The sequence below is a fragment of the Solea solea genome, chromosome 19 (genome assembly GCF_958295425.1).
Source record: "Solea solea chromosome 19, fSolSol10.1, whole genome shotgun sequence".
NCBI classification, from domain to species: Eukaryota; Metazoa; Chordata; class Actinopteri; order Pleuronectiformes; family Soleidae; genus Solea; species Solea solea.
In genome coordinates, this window is record NC_081152.1 from 19,908,771 (window position 1) to 19,927,695 (window position 18,925).

Genomic DNA, 18,925 nt, shown 5'->3' on the forward strand with positions numbered 1-18,925 from the left:
CTCGCACAGGATCCACCCTCGTCCTGACAATTAGTACCAGGGGCTAAAACCCTGCTGGATCTGGAGCACGGCCAGATGAATGAAGGACAGAGAAACTGAGAGGGAAAAAAACAAAACACTGAACATAAAGAGCCCCGAAGAAAAGAGCTTAAGTGGAAAAATGGTGGAGAGGAAGAGATGGAGAAGTGAAGAGTGACGACAGGATGAAAAAAGCTGGATGAGATGAAGAGTGGGAGTAGGACGGCAGCTGGATGGGCGTCGTCACGACGATAATAATGATAAAAAAGAACAAAAGTCGACTAAGTGGGCTAAACAATGTTTAGCTGATTAAGCGTTGCAGAGGAATCCATGTGCACAATGAGGCACCCATGACTGAACGCAGAGGCAGAGCTGCTTAATTACAGCCTGAAGAGACGGGAGTCTCCATCAGAGTGGAAACGAGGGAACGAGGAAGGAAGGGAGGATGGAAGGAAGTGACTCCAGATGAAGCAAGTCAGAATAAGTCACTTTAAAGGGATTTACGGTATTTTTGAGTGTGTTTTTAAGTGAAAACATGGCTCCTGGTGGGAGGAAGGAAGGAACATTAGATTTTTCTGTTGTATAACACAAAGCTCGCCAAATAAAATGTATCCCAGCATATTGTAAAACAGCTTTTTGCAACAGGAAACTGAAGTTTGTGAGCTGCTCACGCTCCCACACCAAACTCCATAGAAAAAATCATTGATTTTACTCCACGGCACACAGGAGTTGTTGAACCACTGCTGACTCTATCAGGAAGTTTTAACGTGTTTATTTAGTGGTTTCTGTGTTGGAAATTCTTCATTCAGTGACACAAACTGACCACAGGAGGCAGCAGTAGACCAGCAGCTCCATGTGTCCCTGTGAGCTTTAATCGCTGGTTTTCTCTATGGAATCTGTTGTTGGTGATACAAACTTCAGTTTTGAGTTATAAAAGGCCGTATCATGAGGATATAACATGGTGAACATATTCTTACGATATTATAAACTTAAGTAAATGAAGATTTTTTAGTACAGTCTTCTGCTTAAGTTTAAGTGGCTAAAATCTGTTTTTCAGGCTAATTCTCTGAGCAGGGGGCGCTCACAGCACAGGTCAGTGCTGAGTATGTGTCAGGAACAATTTCATAATTTATGTGGGTTATTAACGGGGTTTAATGTCACTTAGTCCATGTATCTGTGTTATCTGACCCTTTGTGTGTGTGTGAGTTTAATGTACCAATGCAGCCACACACCAAAAAACCTCAACTATCACTTACATTTAAAGACTAATTTGTTTGACATGCCTGCTGTTGTACCTGCGTAACACAAAAAAAACACAAATATAAACCACCACAGAGAACACACACACACACACACACACACTATTTGGGTGAAATATGGTGATATAAAAACAAAACAACCCAGGAGGCTGTTAAAAAATCATCTCACCTCCAAACCCAAACAGCAGCAACACAAGTTTATTCCAGTGTCATTAATTCAGCTTCATCTAAAATCTAAAAATGGTAAAAATTTAACAACCCGAGCACAAGAAGTCGCCCGCGTGTTTGTGAGCCTGTGAATAAATATGAATATACTTTTCACTGGTAAATACAGTTTACTGTGAGTTAAAAAAAAGAAAAAAAACTGCAGAGTAAATAAATGTGAGCAATAAACAAAAGAGTTTTACACACCTGCAGTGACCGAACTGTAAATCCCCAGAATCTACCGCGAGCAGCATTTCCTTTTTATGGAGGAAGTGAGTGAGTGAGTGAGTGCAGGTCGAAGTGAAGGTAACCGTCACCTGTGCTGATGCAGAGGGACTTTTTATTTTTATTTTCTTTCAAGCTGATGTGTAGATTATCAGCACTTTATTCAAACAAAAACACAAAGGACTTGAGATGTGTAATTTACCAAAACCTTTGAGGGCAAAGAAATATCCAATGAAAGGCAAACTTTTGTATTAAACTTTTTGTGAATTAGCATAATTCATAATATTGCATCTGAGTTAAATATCATGGTAATATCATGTCTTAAATATTGGAATGATATCTCGTGATAATATCGTATTTTGACTTGAATATCGCCAAAATATTGTATAGTGACTTGAATATCGTGATGATATTGTTTCGTGACTTAAATATTGTGATATCATATTGTGATTTAAATATCATATCATAACTTAAGTATTATCATACCGTGATAATATCGTATCATGACTTAAATATTATCATATTGTAACTTAAATATCGTGATAATATGGTGTCATGACTTAAATATCGTGATAATATCATATCGTCACTTAAATATCGTGATAATATTGTATTGTGACTTAAATATTGTGATAATATGGTATCATGACTTAAATATCGTGATAATATCGTATCGTCACTTAATTATCGTGATAATATTGTATAACAATATTGTGATATTATCGTAGCGTGTCTTAAATATTGTGATATTATCGTATTGTGATGTCATTGGTGATTCCCACCCCTACTACTTATAAATACCAGGTTTTATTAACTTAATCACAAATAATGTCACGGCCCACCTGCAGTACCTTTAATGTCCACCAGCGGGTCTTGCGGCCCACACTTTGGGACCCACATGTTTTAATAAAATAATCCTTATATTTCCAGTGGTGGGGGATAATCGTATCACGAGTGACTAAATGAGAGTGGATTAACGTGGACCCAGAGCTCTGAATAATACGTGTTAAATGAACTAAACCCTGTTCCACAGACGGCTAAAGTGTAATCCATCTTCAGCCAGTTAAAAGCAGTTTTAACCTGCTTTATTGTCGCACATTAAATGTAGAACAGTGCGTTTTCACACGTCCCGCGTACGCGCCGCCTAAAGTGGTAGAATTAATAATACGGAACATTTAAGTTGATGTTATGCGTCCCTGTCCACCTGATGTATGAGGGTTATATTACAGTCCAATAGAGGAGGAGGAGGAGGGGGGAGAGAAACTTGTTCATTTATTTTCTGCTGTGCTGCCTGGCACACATGTTTAGCCCGGGGTGACGGCGAGCAGGAAGTATTTCTTTTTAAAAAAAAAAAAACAACAAAAAACCCACCTCCCCTCCCTCGCTGTCTTTGGCTGGGTCATTGCATAATTTAGTAATCAAGCAAATTAAGGCACGGGGAGATGAACTAGTGAGCATTTGTGTCTAGTTCATTGGGTTTTTTTTGGTAGGAAAACAGTGTTCGGTCCAGGCTTTCGCTGAATCTGAAACCGAGGGAGGACGAGACGAGCAGGGGCCCCTGCACGCACACACACACACACACACAGGAAACAGAACAGGCACCATTTGGTGTTTATGTAAATGTGCACAAAAAAACAAAATGGCTGACTGCCAAATCCTGTCAGTAAACAAAGCTTGCCTGAGTGCCATCAGGCACAGTGTTGTTAAGGTGGAGCGCCCGGGATGGAGCCGGAGCCGGAGCGCGAGGTAGCGCCGGCGAGGTCCAAACACCTTAAACGAGTGGCGCCAGTAAAAAAAACAAAAAAACAACAAAAAACAGCCATTAACTGGTGCAGCAGCAGCAGCAGCAGCATCTTTAAAAACATTGTTCCCGGGCCTCTTGATTTTTAGGGAAATTTGTCTGTCGTCATGACAACCAATTACATAAACTGACCTACATCAGGTGGTGGTGGGGTGGTATCGCAGTGAAGGTTCGCGAATCAGTAAAACGTCCGACAAAGAAATCCCTTCTTATGGTTTTCTTTGTTTTTCACGGCAGCCATTTTGAGAAGGAGTGAATAGTCACATCGGTAATGGCTGAGTTCCATTTAGCTTCGTCAGTTTCCAGTGTGGTCGTGATCAGTGACATTTTCAAAATGGCTGCCACCGCCCGGGCTTACGGCTCCATTACGTCATTTACATACAGCGATGACATCATCATCACAGGAAGTGGGAAGACGAAGGTGGCTCAGTGGTGGAGCCATATTTTTTCCGCCTGAAAGATGAGGGTTTGATTCCCGGCTTCACTATTCTCCATGCCAGTGTGCTGCTGGGTGAATGAATGAATGGGTGAATGGCAAAACTGGATTAAAGCAGCTTTGAGTAGTAATCAAGACTAAAGTAGAGCTGCAACTATTGTTTGATTAATTGTTAAATAACTTTATCGTCAACTATTTTGATAATCCAATAGGTTTTGGATTTTTCAGCGTCTTCAGTGTGAATTTTTTTTCTTTCTAATTTTCAGTTTGTGAGACATTTGAGAACGTTGTTATTTCCAGTTTTTCAACAATTTCTGACATTTTATCAACCAAACAATTACTGAATTATTGGAGAAAATAATTGACAGATTAATTGATGTCGAGTAATAATCGTTAGTGCCTTGTCCCCATGCCATAGAAATACAAACCACTTACAATTTAGCATTTGTTCTGGACACTTTCGCGTGTCGCATCGTGTCATTCGCAGGATTGTTTTTGTGCCATTTCTGTGTATGTTTGCATCTTTTACAAAAGTGGCCCATCGGGCTGGACGTTGGCATCGTTGTGGACGTGACAGTAGTCTGAGAATCTACAACACTTGTTGGTTTTCGGTTCATTGTTGGCCGCAAATTGTTTGCCAAACTTCAGCATTTTGACTCGAGCAAATGAAGCGAGTTATACGAAAAAAGCGAATGATGTGAAAACGCAGAAGTGGCCACGTGGAAGAACTCGCACCCTGTCCACAGCGTAAGGCAGTGTTTCCCAAGCACAGGGGTGAAGACCATAGATGGGTCACACGAGACGTTTTTGCTCAATTTGCAGAATTTTCCCAACATTTTATTTGAATAACATGCATTTATTTACTTTTTAATTATTTTACTGAACATCTTTTGGAAATCATTAATCTACCAATTCAAAATGAAATCAGACTGTGGATTATAATGATCTTTTATCGTGATTTATCCTGGGGTTAAGGTCATGGTAGTCTGCCAATTTTGAAAAGTGGGTCCTTTTTTCACTGTCGGTGAGTGTGGACAACGAGGAGTGACCTTCTGTCATGTGTATACTGTAGTTATGTTCTTAAATAATCAACATTTAAACTGTCCTGATTATCAGTCACTGTTGTGATAAATCACATGAGTTAATCAATATGGATTATGCGGCTATTTAAAATGGTGGCTTTTGTAGTAAACATAGTTTTTATATCGTTTCTCCCACTTACTTTCCCTTCGTTCTCATAGTAATTAGCAGAAACGGACAGCAGGATTAATTTGGTCGAATCGGCGGCACACGGGGCACCGCGGTGTCACATGGTGCTGTTTGCTCAGCTCGTGAATGGACGAGTGGGAGAGAAGGGGAAAAATTTTAAATAAATAAATATATATACTGGCTAATTATTTTTGGATAATGCAATTAAGGTATGCATATTTAGCATAAATTCCACAATGAAAATGTGGACATCAGCAGATATAGAGAGAAAACGTGTGTGTGTGTGTGTGTGTGTGTGTGTGTGTCTGCGCGTGTGTGTGGAGACTAGTCTCCAGTGGAAAGTAGAAACATTAATCTCAACCTGTTTTGGGTCTCTGAACTGAACTACACAGAGGTTACTGTTTGTGTGTGTGTGTGTGTGTGAGAGTGAGACTGTGTCTGTGTGTGTTTGTGTAAGAGAGAGAGTGAGTGTGTGTGTGTGTGTGTGTGTGTGTGTGTGTGTGTGTGTGTGTGTGTGTGTGTGTGTATGTGTGTGTGTGTGTGTGTGTGAGAGAGAGTGTTTTCCAGGACTAAAAATAGGCACATTTGAAATCTTTTTTAAAAAATGTTTATTTATCTCTGTCATCCTCAGCTGTACACACACACACACACACACACACCGTAAAGAGAGAGAGAGAGAGAGAGAGAGAGAGAGAGAGAGAGAGAGAGCAGTAGGATCCAGGTGCAGAAACATTGTCTGTCCACACAGTGGTTGGTGTGTATGTGCATCTACCTGCTACACTAATGATCTGCAGCTGTCGGCAACACACACACACACACACACACGCAGGCTTGCACAGCTATTCTCATCAGGACTCTGCATTGACAGACTAAACAAAACCTTATCACTAACCTTAACCAGTTCCTCAGAAATTTGCTTCTGCCTCATTAGGACCAGGTTTTGGTCTCCTTGAGGACTTACTGGTCCTGACAAGATCAGTGTTTAAGTCAAAAAGGGGTCCTAAAGAGGTAGCAGATACAAGAACACACACACACACACACATTAGAGAGAGGGAGGAAACATCAATGAAGGAAGAAGGAAAGGAACAAAGGGAGGAATCCTGTCTAACAAAAATCACATTCCTTCACATTCTCCATTTATGTTAAATAAAAACAAAACAGGACGTATTCTCTCCTGGATTATGCTCATTGTCGCTGAAATGGACCGTCATAAACCTCATTCATGTCCAAAGAAATTCTAGAAAATGAGGATGGACAAAGAAGAATAATAAGCAACATAAGGGAAAGTACAGACAAAGGAAGAGGTAGAAGAGGAGGAGAAAAAGAGGAGAGAGAGTTGGCTCACGTCCAAATGTGTAGCCTCCTCTACTTCTTCTTCGTTCTGGTCTGAACACTGTTGCATGTCATTAGAGCTGCCAATCAACAGCTGTCGCTGCTCTGCTGCTCCACACACGTCCATCAACAAACCCTCCGCACCGTGGTCTTCACTCTTTCTACAAGGCTTTTCACATACATCAGGTCCACAGCTTCAGGTCCGGGACCTTCTGACTTTGTCCTGGACCTGAAGCTGTGGACCTGATTGTGTCAGCAGGCCCTGGACCTGAATCTATGGTCGTGATGTCAGCAGGTCCCGGATCTGATGAGGTCAGCAGGTCAGATGACGTCAGAAGGTCCTGGTCCTGTGGCTGTGGACCTGATGATGTCAGCAGTTCCTGGATCTGATGAGGTCCGCAGGTAAGATGACGTCAGAAGGTCCTGGACCTGAAGCTGTGGACCTGATTGTGTCAGCAGGTCCTGGACCTGAATCTATGGTCCTGGATCTGATGAGGTCAGCATGTCAGATGACGTCAGGAGGTCCTGGTCCTGTGGCTGTGGACCTGATGATGTCAGCAGTTCCTGGATCTGATGAGGTCAGCAGGTCAGATGACGTCAGAAGGTCCTGGACCTGAAGCTGTGGACCTGATTGTGTCAATAGGTCCTGGACCTGAATCTATGGTCTTGATGTCAGCAGGTCCTGTACCTGATGGTGTCAGCAGGTCTAATGATGCCAGAAGCTGGTCCTGAAGCTGTGGACCTGATTGTGTCAACTGGTCCTGGACCAGACTATCTGGACATTATGTCAATAGGTCCTGGACCTGAATCTAATAATCTGCGTTAATCCTCCTCACAGATGATTCCAGACTGTTCCTCTGCTCTTTGCTTTTATTAACTTATTTTAAGAACAAATAAAAGTCTTGTTCTGATTCTACACAACTAAACAATACACTGTATATTTTTTTTAAATTTTAAAGCATTTTTAAGCTTTTATAAAAAAGAAAAAACACACTTATGGCCGTTTGATTTTCAATTTCTTCCAATTAATTTGTCCTTCGAGGAGGAGATGTAATGAAATGTGAACCTGCAGCTTTTTAGGATAATCTGCTTCCCATACAGTCAGCTGGTGAGAAAATATGCTGCTCTGCTATCTGATACTATACACACACACACACACACGCGCACGCACACAAACACACGTGTGAGTTAAAGCAGCTGTTGTGGACAGAGACATGTAGATGTAATCAGAGTCAGAGTGTTGTCCTCCTCCACCGTGGGATATAATCCTTGCCAGATTAATATTTTTTTTATTTTTCCCCTCAAATGTCTTTTTTTTTTATGCAATAGGAAACATGTTTTTTTTTACCTGGTGTGTAAACGGACAACTGTTGAGTTGATGGACGTTTATAACGACCAATCACAGACACGTCTGTTTTACCTGTTTTATTTGCCTTAAAGTGATACTTACTTAAGTCTGTATGATTGATGTCAGGGTTCATTTTGATTTAGTTCTCGTCTTGGGACTAAAATTATAATTTCATTTCATTTCACATCATATTTTAGTCAAATTTCAGCAGAGACAGCAGCTCAGAGTGAATGCTGATGAAAAGTATTTTGAAGCTTGATTTACTCACACCGTCCCACTGGAGCTCCATAACACGTCAGGTCAGGAGGACAGAGAGACAGAAACAGAGAGACAGAAACAGAGGACCGAGACAGTCAGAAGGACATGGAGACAGACATTCAGAGGTCAAGAGGACAGAGAGACAGTCAGAGGTCAGGAGGACAGAGAGACAGTCAGAGGTCAGGAGGACAGAGACAGTCAGAGGTCAGGAGGACAGAGACAGACAGAGACAGTCAGAGGTCAGGAGGACAGAGAGACAGTCAGAGGTCAGGAGGACAGAGAGACTTCAGAGGTCAGGAGGACAGAGACAGACAGAGACAGTCAGCGGTCATGAGGACAGAGAGACAGTCAGCGGTCATGAGGACAGAGACAGACAGAGACGTAGTCATCAGTTCAACAGTTTAAAACAACTCTTCTCATGCTTAAATATTTACGCCGTTGCTATGACAACAGACATTCTTCCTGTCCTGGTATTTTAACCTTTGGGGTTTCTCTGTCTGGAAAACTTCTGCTGTGATGAATGATGATATCACATTCTCATCTGACCACGACTTTGATTATTATTATTATCTTTTTAATATTTATTTTGTCTTCGTCTTTATTTCTCTTTCTCTCTCTCTCTCTCTCTGTTTTTTACTGTCTTATGTATGTATGAATGAATGAATGAGTGTCGTCATCTGGTCACAGAAAAGTTGACTCTTGAAACTATGGTGTGTTTTATTTTCATAATGGATTAATCTGACGGTTATTTTCTTGATCAATCAATAGTTTGTTTGGGTCGTAAAAAATGTTGTTTTTGTTTATCAAACCTGGAAATAACAATGTTCTCAAATGTTTTTGAATACAGAATCTCAGTTTGAGGAATATAATTCCTATTAGTTGAAGAAAAACTGTCTTTTTCTACCAGATGATTGTTTGGATTTTTAATTTTTGCCCCAAATTCCGTGGATTCACGTGAACATTTTTCCTTCTTGGACGTGACACACACACGGCAGAAGTGCGATCATCTTACAGTCGGGAGGAAAGTAATGCTGTCATTTAAAGACTTTGGTGTCCAACTGGATCAAGACTGAAGTTAAACAGAACAACTGACATTTTAAATGTTTCTGTAAAATGTGGATCATTCCCAGATTATATCCAAACCTCCTGTCTGCGTTTTCACAACGACAAAAATTAAAATGCTATTAGATTAGATGATGAATCTCCTCAAAGTATTATAATAACCATAGGAAATGAAATACCATCGAGCCATGACTCAACTGAGACAGAAACCTGAAGGAAACATAAACTTGTGTTTTTAATTTCTGTCCTTCGTCTCTCTGCTGAGTTCCTTTTGTACCAAAAAGTGACGGGAAGCTTTTAAAAAGTCTTGACAACACATATTTTTTCCTCTTCTTCAAAGAAAAAATATCAAATTTAAAAAAGATGATCGTGTCGGTCATGTGGAGGCTGAGCAAGTGAAATAAATTATCTTTAAAACCACAATGAGACATGAATTCATACAAGTCCTTCCAATAACCAACAGAGGTTTTTAGATTTTTGTTCTCTCACAGTAAAGAAGTCTAACTTTTAACTGCTTAATCTTACCTTTTTAAAAAGCAGGATCCATATTTTGTTTGCTTTTTCAACAGCTTAATCTCCCACACCAAATCCTATAGACAAAATCAGCGTTTTAAGGAACCTGGGGACACTGCTGTCGTGTGTGGTGAGTTTTTGTCTCAAGTCAAATGATGGTTTTCACACAGAAAACACAAAATAACTCATTTGAACTTGCTGATGGAGGAAGAAGTGGCTCGACTCCTGTTTGCCTTGATGTGAAATGATAATAAATCTGCGATTTTCTCTATGGGCTTTGGTGTGGGGAAAATTACAGTGAAAAGTACATACTTACCACTTTATCTCACCATTCCGAAGCAGGAAGCACATGTGTTGCTTGGAGGAACCTGATGTTTCACTCTCCCACACCAAAGTCCATAGATAAAATCAGCTATTTTAGCTCATGGGGTCACAGGAGCTGCTGGTTTACTGCTACCACACATGGTAGGTTTGTGTTTTTTAAAGTCAATTCAAAGTTGATTAATGACTCCTGTTTGCCTCGATGTAAAAATCATTATAAATCATTGATTTTCTCTATGGACTTTAGTGTGAGAAATTTTAAATATTTTCCCCCCTAAGATTACTGGTGGAAACATATTAAAAAGGATAATTAAGAACATGTTTATCACTTTATCTCGCCATTCCAAAGCAGGAACCAAAATGTGTTGTGCTTCTCTCCCACACCAAAGTCCATAGAGAAAGCCTACAATTTTACATCAGTGTAAACAGGAGGTGTTGATCCTCTTCTTCCTCCGTTAGTAAGTTCAAATGTATTATTTTGTGACTTGTGTGTTTGAAATCCCTCATTTGAATTTACCTAAGAAATCACAAACTTGCCACACGGGGCAGCAGTGGACCAGCAGCTCCTGTGTCTGCGGGGGCTTAAAAAGCGGATTTTCTCTATGGACTTTGGTGTGGGAGAGTGAACACGTGTGGGAGAGTGAACGCTTTAAAAGAGAGACACAAACATCAGCTTCCTGTGTAACACGGTATGGGAGACTAAAGCTATTGTAGATTTATATCCTTTTATTGTGAGGGGGACATATTTGGTGGGATTAGGGGCATTTGTTTGACTGTTTTGTGTCCACTTTACGTCACTTTGTCTTCGATACCTTTTTTTCCCCCCCCTTCTTTTTCTTCTTTCTCTCTGATGAACTAATTATTGTCGTTCTGCCACTCGCGCTGCTGGCTGCCAAATGGAATTAAAAACCAATTATTGATAAATGAAGAGTGGCTTTAGTTGTGTGAGTATGCGTACGCATAAGTGTGTGTGTGTGTATCTGGAACTGAGCCTAGACCTGAGTACTACATCTGTCATCCAAACGCCATGACAACCACTCATGTGTGTCGTCGCATCCTGTGCATTCAAAACACACATCTGCACTGCAACGTCTTTGTGTGTGTGTGTGTGTGTGTGTTTCAGTGTGCATCTGCGCCCTTGCGTGTGTGTGTATGAATCATATCTGTGACATGTTAGCATGTGCATATGTACATGAATGCAGGTGTGTGTGCAGGTGTGTGAGTGACTGAGTGAGTGAGTGAAGGCTGGTGCCACCTTGTGTTTACTTGTGTGTGTGTGTGTGTGTGTGACAGATTGACGTGTGTGCAGATGGCGGATGATGAACATATGAGTTTCACGTCACACTTTACAATCTGACATGTAAACGCTGTTGAAACACTCACAGTGAATTTTTTTTTTAAAAATGTAACCAAACTTTATTGATTTTTGATTTAAAACAGGAAGCTGATGACAAGGATTTAATTTAGTGCGCAACATATACTTGGAAATGTTAAGTCAGACATGAGGAATAACTGTGTTCCAGTTTCCACACATGGTGGCTAATCCGCCTTTTAGCTAGGTTCACCAACTAGCAAGCTAACGTAGTCAATTTTATATAAACACATTACATTAATGTGGTATTTAATACCCAAAAAACATGGTCGTCATACGTCCACAGACACCAGTAGGACAGTACTGTGTGTACTACGTATTAAAGTGGACACAAAACAGACAAAAGTGCAAAGAAAAAACTAGCTTTCACATTTTTAATGCTCAGAGCAGCCATTTTGAAGTTTGAAGAAGTTGACAGCTTTAGGGGGCGCTCTCTCCAGTGTAAACTTCCTTTTCAAAGCCGGCTATGCATGTTTCAATCCGTAACAACCTCACAAACACATTATTCCAAAATGACTGCCACTTAATAATAAAAACACTCACTCACACTTTGTTTGTGTGTAGAGCGGTATTAGCGACTGGTATTGCTAACAGTAGCTAGCCTGATGAACTGGAACGTGTTTAACTGAGAGGCGACGTCACTCCCGGTTTTTAAATACAATATAAATGGAACGCACCACTATCACATGATAGCACAAGTAGTGCTAGGCTTAGCTAGTTAGCATGTTAACTCTTCAGCCGAAACGTTCTTCTCATTTCAGATGAAACTTTCCTCTCATTACTCGGTAATTATGAACTTGAGTATAATGCTACATTGCCTATATTACAGAGACTAGACTGGGAAACACTGGGGCTAGCTGGTTAGCATGCTAACTCTTTAGCTGAGGCTGCTAATAAGTGATGGAAATGGAACCAAAACAAAAGCAATCATTGCTAATGTTAAGCACTGCTGTGTGTTGGAACAAATGATTGTCTCTTGAGACCGTGTAAAAAAAAAAAGGGGCTTTATTAATGCATACACACACACACACACAGAGTAAATAATTATTAATCCCATTAATATAAGCCTCACGATGAATCCATTAACTGATCTTTATCTGTAAGACTATTTTTAAAACGGTTACAAGGGAATATTTGTGTGTGAGTTTTTATCCATGCCTATACATAAATGTGTGTGTGTGTGTGTGTGTGTTCGTGGGGGTCGTGGGACCCGAGATGTTTTCCCAGAAAATAGTTTTGTAATTACATCTGCGAGGGGGGGAAACTCGTTATCTGCGTTAGCGAGCGGCCGACGGCGAATGCTTTGAAATATGGCTCCTCTTCAGCGCGGCGACGCCAAAATACTGGTAATAGCTGCTGATAAACAAGGCAAATGTAATTGCATCTATTTGCATTTTTAAATAATGCGGTGGAAAAAAATAAATGTGTTTGCTGTAGACAGTGGCTGCTAGGTGTAAACTGCACATTTACTCACTCACGGGGGAGGAGGGGTTTGCTTTTATTTGTTTGTTTTCTTTTCAGATTATCGTCAGCTTTTTTAATAAGCTGATGCAACATCACATTATTTTTTAGGATTATTATTATTATTGTTAATATTATTTGAAACCAGGGATTTGATGCTGCCCTTCAAAAAGTTATGAATGTCTTTCAGTGATGAAAATATTTCAGATTTTTAGTTATTTGTTTGAAGCTTTTAGAGGCGTGACTTTGGGGATCAGGGGGCGGGTCAAATTTCCTGCCAACGGCCATATTGGCAAGAAGCACTTCTGCGTGGACTTCAGTGCCAGTTTCAAGCCGTCAGAGTTCACTGCGAACTTTAAATCTGCAAAATGTACCAATAGTACAAGTATGAAAACATCTACAACGTGCATTATTCCAGACAATAAGATAAAATGTCTCTTACCCTGGATTTCCACTGGACGCGGAACGGCCGCGGAACGGCCGCGGCGCGGTTCTGCTTCGTCGTCTCCCAAACGTCAATCCCCACCGGGCGCGTTACGGCAGCGGCGCGGAGCCTTGGGAGCCAGCGGTATTCACGGAAGATCGCGCGATAATCTCGAACGGACGCGAGATCCCGCGATAGACTGTGTGTATAAAGGAAACAACAACAACACAGCTTCTTTCATTTCTCCACTTCCATAATCAGTCTCTCGTCGTCCATTGTCTCCGAGACCCTCGGATCAAATGACTGTTGACCTGGGAGCACCGGTTATGACGTAACGTTGAGGTGAAGTTGTGACCTGCGTATTGTGTTTTATTTTGAAAGGGGGGCGGAAGTGTTTTACTTTGATACTGTGTCGGACTTCCTGTCTTGTGCGATCTGCTTCGTTGAAATTTACGAGGTTCAGCAGCGGCAACGGAAAAAATAGAACTGATTCCTATCGATAGCGCTGCGGCGCGGCGAGCCGCTTCTGGGCCGCTGCTGATCCGCGCCGCAGCGCGGCCGGTGGGAATGCTCACATTGATTAGAATGGAAGCGATTTGCAACGGCTACCGTTCCGCGGCCGTTCCGCGTCCAGTGGAAATCCAGGGTTATCCTTCTCCAGAAAATGCTTAGATATCGCAATAAAAGTGTGTAAAATAAAGAAGATACTAAACTAGCTAAAGTTAGCTAGATAATATTGTGGACTAGGGGCAGCTGTCCCCCAGTCTCTGCCACATTAGCATTAAAGATAAGGATAAATACCTTCAAGTGTTTTTCTTGCGTCTTTTTGTCCCAACAGCTCAGTTTGCAGTGTCACACAAAGAACAAATTAATCACACAGAACAATCACAGCAGAGAGAGAGAAAAAGCCTCTCACCCAGTACTTGACCTTGTTTGAAGAGGAGACGCAGTACAGTGACGGCAACTCACAGTAAACACAACCTCCCCCAAAAGCAAGTTCTCTCTCAGTAAACACAAGGAAATAAAAAAATTTCATCAAATTCACCAAGTAAAATTTAACACTTTTAGTGCTTTATCTCAGCCTTTTCCTGCAGGAAACTGAAGTTTGTGTCACTTTGTAAACTCACTTGCTCTCACACACCAAACCCCATAGAGAAAATCAGCAATTTTACATCACAGCACACAGCAGTTGTTTACCCACTGCTGCCTCCAAAGGTTAGTTCCCATGTGTTATTTAGTGACTTTTGTGTTGGAAATTCTTAATTTGCTTGAACCTGTGTGACACAAACTGACCACACGAGGCAGCAGTAGACCAGCAGCTCCTGTGTCCCTGTGAGCTAAAAACGCTGATTTTCTCTATGGAGTTTGGTGTGGGAGAGCGTGCAGTTTAAAAACTTAAGTTTCTAGTTTGAAAAGGCTGTTTAACAGCAAAAAATATTACATATTCTATAAATATCCTAGACTTAAACCGAGTCCTTTTATTACCTCATACAACTGCACTTAAAGGTCCAATATGTAATTTATTTGTGAATTTTGACAGAAATTAGACATACAATTCCTACAATCAGGTGATTGTACACAGTATTTTTTCATTTACAGTAGCCCACAATGGACAAACTAAACTTGAGTTTTGATATGAAGAAATAAAACAAAACAAAACACAAATGTAATTAAAACTCAATAATTTTAGTTTGTGGACAAAATGAGACATTTAAGAACGTTATGTGGAGGTTTGAAAAACACTGATCAACATTTTTCAACGTTTTTATGACGTTTAGGACCAACGATTACTTGATTAAAGTATATTTTAAACATCCTTTATTGTCACTATGGTAAAGTAATAATGTTTATGTATCTAAGCAGGTAGTGACAGATTTGTTTATTTACATGGACACAGGAGCGTCCTAATTTTTACTACGTCTTCTCGTGTCTCACCTGTGTTTACCTGCATCGTCTCGTCCCTCGTTTGTCCCTCAGTTCTTCCTCTCCTTTGTTTACACTCTGATTCATGAATCTCTCACTTGTTTCCTTTCATTCAGCTTTTATTCCCCCCCTCGTGTCACTTTCTATCCCCCCCTCTCTTGTTTCTGATATTTGTTTTATTCTCTCTCCTCTCCTCCCTCACCTCATATATGATGGAGGTGGGGGTATTTGGGGTTGGTTTAATTAATACCTCAGCATCTCCCTGCTCTGCTCCCCTCTCCGACTCTGGACATTAATCAGAGGTATTTTCGGGGGAAGCGAGACGGCGCAGGTGCGGATCGGCGGGGGCAGAGAGGGAGAGCGGGATGATGTATGGAAATACACGGCAGACCCTGATCCAGCCAGCCAATCATCATCCATCATCATCCGGTCGCCGGGCGGAAACGAGTCATTCCCACCAATGGTGGATAAGGGAGAGGCGATGGATTTACGCCTGGTTTTATCAGGACAAACAAGGTGGATGGTTTGTAAGTGGAAAACAGGAGGCAAAGTTCCTGCGGGTCCATCTGGACGCGGGAGGAGACGCAGCCGCACGTCTCACACACACACACACACACACGTGGCGGCGGCAGGAGGAGCAAAAACATGTCAGGAACGTTGAGTTCAATGGAATTCTCAGATCAATCCTGTCCACTGAGGGGAAATGATTTTACGCCCAAATACAAGGTCATTTTTATTATTCTCGTTGGGGCCACGCGGTTGGTGTAGTGGTTAGCACTCTTGCTTTTGCAGCAAGGGGTTCGAGACCCAGTTGGAACAAGGGCCTTTCTGTGTGGAGTTTGCATGTTCTCCCTGTGTCTGCGTGGGTTTTCTCAGACAGCTTTAATGATTAGGCAAAGTGGACACTAGGATATAGGCGTGAGTGTGAGAGTGGTCTCTATGTGTGCCTGCAATGGTCTGGCGATCTGTCCAGGGTGTGACGCTTGTAACCGCAGAGTTGCCACTGTGAGTCCCCGCCAGGTCAAGGCCTGGGCTACTCCCCTACCCCAATCTCCCCAGCCAGTCCCAAATCCAGATAATTGGGAGGGTTGCCGATGTGACATCGGTTTCATGTTTGTTACTCCATCCATCTTTCACCGCTTAATCGAGGTTGGGTTTTTGGGGTAGTAGCTTGAGCAGAGAAGCCCAGACTTCCCTCTTGTCCCGCCAGGTCAAGGGCTGGTGTCCCCCTGAGCAAGGTACCCAATCTCCCCTTTGCTCACTGTTAATTGGACATTGTAAATTGACCCCAGCCACGTCCTTGTGCCCATCCCAAACCCCGACAAATTGGAGCGTTACGTGATATCACTTTCATGCTCGATACTCAATCCATCCATCCATCCATCCATCTTGTACCAGTTATCCGAGTTTGGGTCGCGGGGTTAGTAGCTTGAGCAGAGAAGCCAAGACTTCCCTCTTCTCGGCCACTTGGAGAGGCCTCTCCAGCGAGTCCTGGGTCTACGTTACATTACATGTCATTTAGCAGACGTCTTACAATGGAATTGAGTACAATCAGTCAGGGGTGGAGTCGAATTTGCGACCATGATGTCTTTCGCACACAGGGTACCGGTCTTAACCACTGAGCCACTCCACCCCAGGGCCTCCTCCCAGGCCCTCCTCCCAGGCCCTCCTCCCGGCGGGATATGCCCGGTGTGGTTGGTGAAAATTGTAGAAGGTGTGATGTAGAAGGACCCAGAATCCAGAAGAGACTAATTATGTGATAAGGGTGCGGCCAAAAGGGGCGGAGCCTTTAAGAGATGGCCAAATTTCTTGGGAATATTCCCCGTGTATGAAGCGTTTGTGGCCATCTGATGAGAGAAAAGCTCACGACAGTTAGACGTTAATACAAGGACATAACACTTACATTTATTTCCTGTAGACTAGAAACTTTAACCTTAACCATAAGTACTACTGGCCATAAGTACTACTGGCCTAATCCTAACCCTGACCCTGACCTAACCCTGATCTCAGCTTAACTTTAAAACATGTCTTCACCTTAAAATGTACTAATTTATCTTATGGGGACTTGATTTTTTTCCTCACAAGGAAGACAAGTCCCCCATAATGTGGCTGTGTGAACAGATTCCGGTCCCTACAACATATGGAATACCAGGTACACACACACACACACACTTTGTCATTACTTATCTTTCAGAGTATAATTAGTCGACTCATTGTGAGTCAATCTTTGTGTGGAAGACGGGAGTTATGTAACTGTAAGACTCTGTGTGTGTGTGTCTGTGTGGGGGGGGGTTGGGGTCAGGGGGTCAGGCCCAGTGATGCAGATCAAACACTTAGTACTAATTTGGAGTTTTAACCCTGTATTAAGGCCAGTTAATCCCTCCTTCCAGAAACACACACACACACACAGGTTTGTCCAGCTATTCTTCTGAGGACTCTGCGTTGACTTCCATTCATTTGGACAGACTAAAAAAAAAAAGCCTTAACCATAACCACAATTCAAATCTTGGTCCTAAAGTTAGTTAGAAGTGGTTAGAGTAATGATTAGGACCAGGCTTTTGGTCTCAATGAGGATTTACAGTGTTTTAAGCCAAGGTAACAAATACAAGAATTAGCTGTGTCACATATTGTGTTACACACAGTTGAGACAATTAAAAAATTAAACAATTATCATGTTAATCCTTTTTTTCCCCCTCTCTCACATGAATGAAGTGAGTGAACGTGTGATTTAACGACATTAACATAATGAATCAGTTAACGGTGAAACGACTGGTGTCGTCTCTGCGGTTTACCAGCGTCCTGCTGCGTCTCACTGTCCCGTCACTGTCTCTGTTAATAATAGCACCATCATCACTGTCATTATCGTTGTTATTGTTATTTATAAAGGATTCGTCTGCTGTAATCCATGAAACCTAGGAGTGGCTCATAATATCGTTGGTGGAGAAAGCTATGTTAACCCTTTAAACAGTTTCTGGAAGCTGAGAAGTTGCACGTCAAACAACAACATGCGGTTATTTACGCTAATTTCACTCTCACTGTTTCAGGAAGCCGGCGAATCAGTGTCTTTGTCACCAGAGAGGAGAGAGTTAGAAAAACTGTACTGCCTGTATGCAAGTTTCCTTTTGTTTGTCCTGATTTTTTTAGACATTGAGACAAAATTATACAGTTCAAATTCAAATTTAACACAGGAAATCTGGTGTCCATGCACAACTGCAGTAAAACCTTTAGTTTTTCTTCATTTTAAATTGTTAATACACTATTTTAACATGCAGTTAGTTGTAAATAACTGACAAAGGACAACTTTTCTGGTTAAAATAAGCAAAAAAAAAAGTTCAGACCCACATTTTGAGGCTTAGGTGTTCCCATTAATTCCCAGTCAACTTTGTTTGATATAGTTTCTAATTTGGAAAATTTCCAAAATTCCCAAGTTTCTGGAGATTTACGGGGAATTTTCCCGCCCCTTTGCTAACCCTAGTTCTCCAGTCAAAATTCCACAGCACACACACACACCACAGTTTGAGACCCGTGGTCTATGAGGCCTTAAAAGGGTACCTGTGTGAACCTGTGTGTGTGTGTGTGAGTGACAGCAGAGAGGGTCTAATGCTGTGGCAGTAATTGGTAGTGAGGGCTTTTTTCCTCCAGAGGTTGTCCTGACACGGACGCTAATCCCAGCGTCGGCTCGCCTTTTAATTTAATTACAGTCGACTGTGTTAATATTTCATTAAAGTATTAGAGACAGAAGAAGAGCGTGTGTTTGAA

General features: G+C 41.6%; 1 long non-coding RNA gene across 1 annotated transcript in view; it reads left to right on the top strand.

Moving 5' to 3' along the window:
- LOC131446273 (uncharacterized) overlaps positions 1-18,246 on the top strand; it is a 31,144-nt gene extending 12,898 nt beyond the window's left edge. Inside the window, exons 4-5 of the long non-coding RNA XR_009233906.1 lie at positions 17,252-17,318; positions 18,211-18,246. This is a non-coding gene — a long non-coding RNA (uncharacterized LOC131446273). The remainder of the gene's footprint in view (positions 1-17,251; positions 17,319-18,210) is intronic.
- Positions 18,247-18,925: the final 679 nt, after the last annotated feature.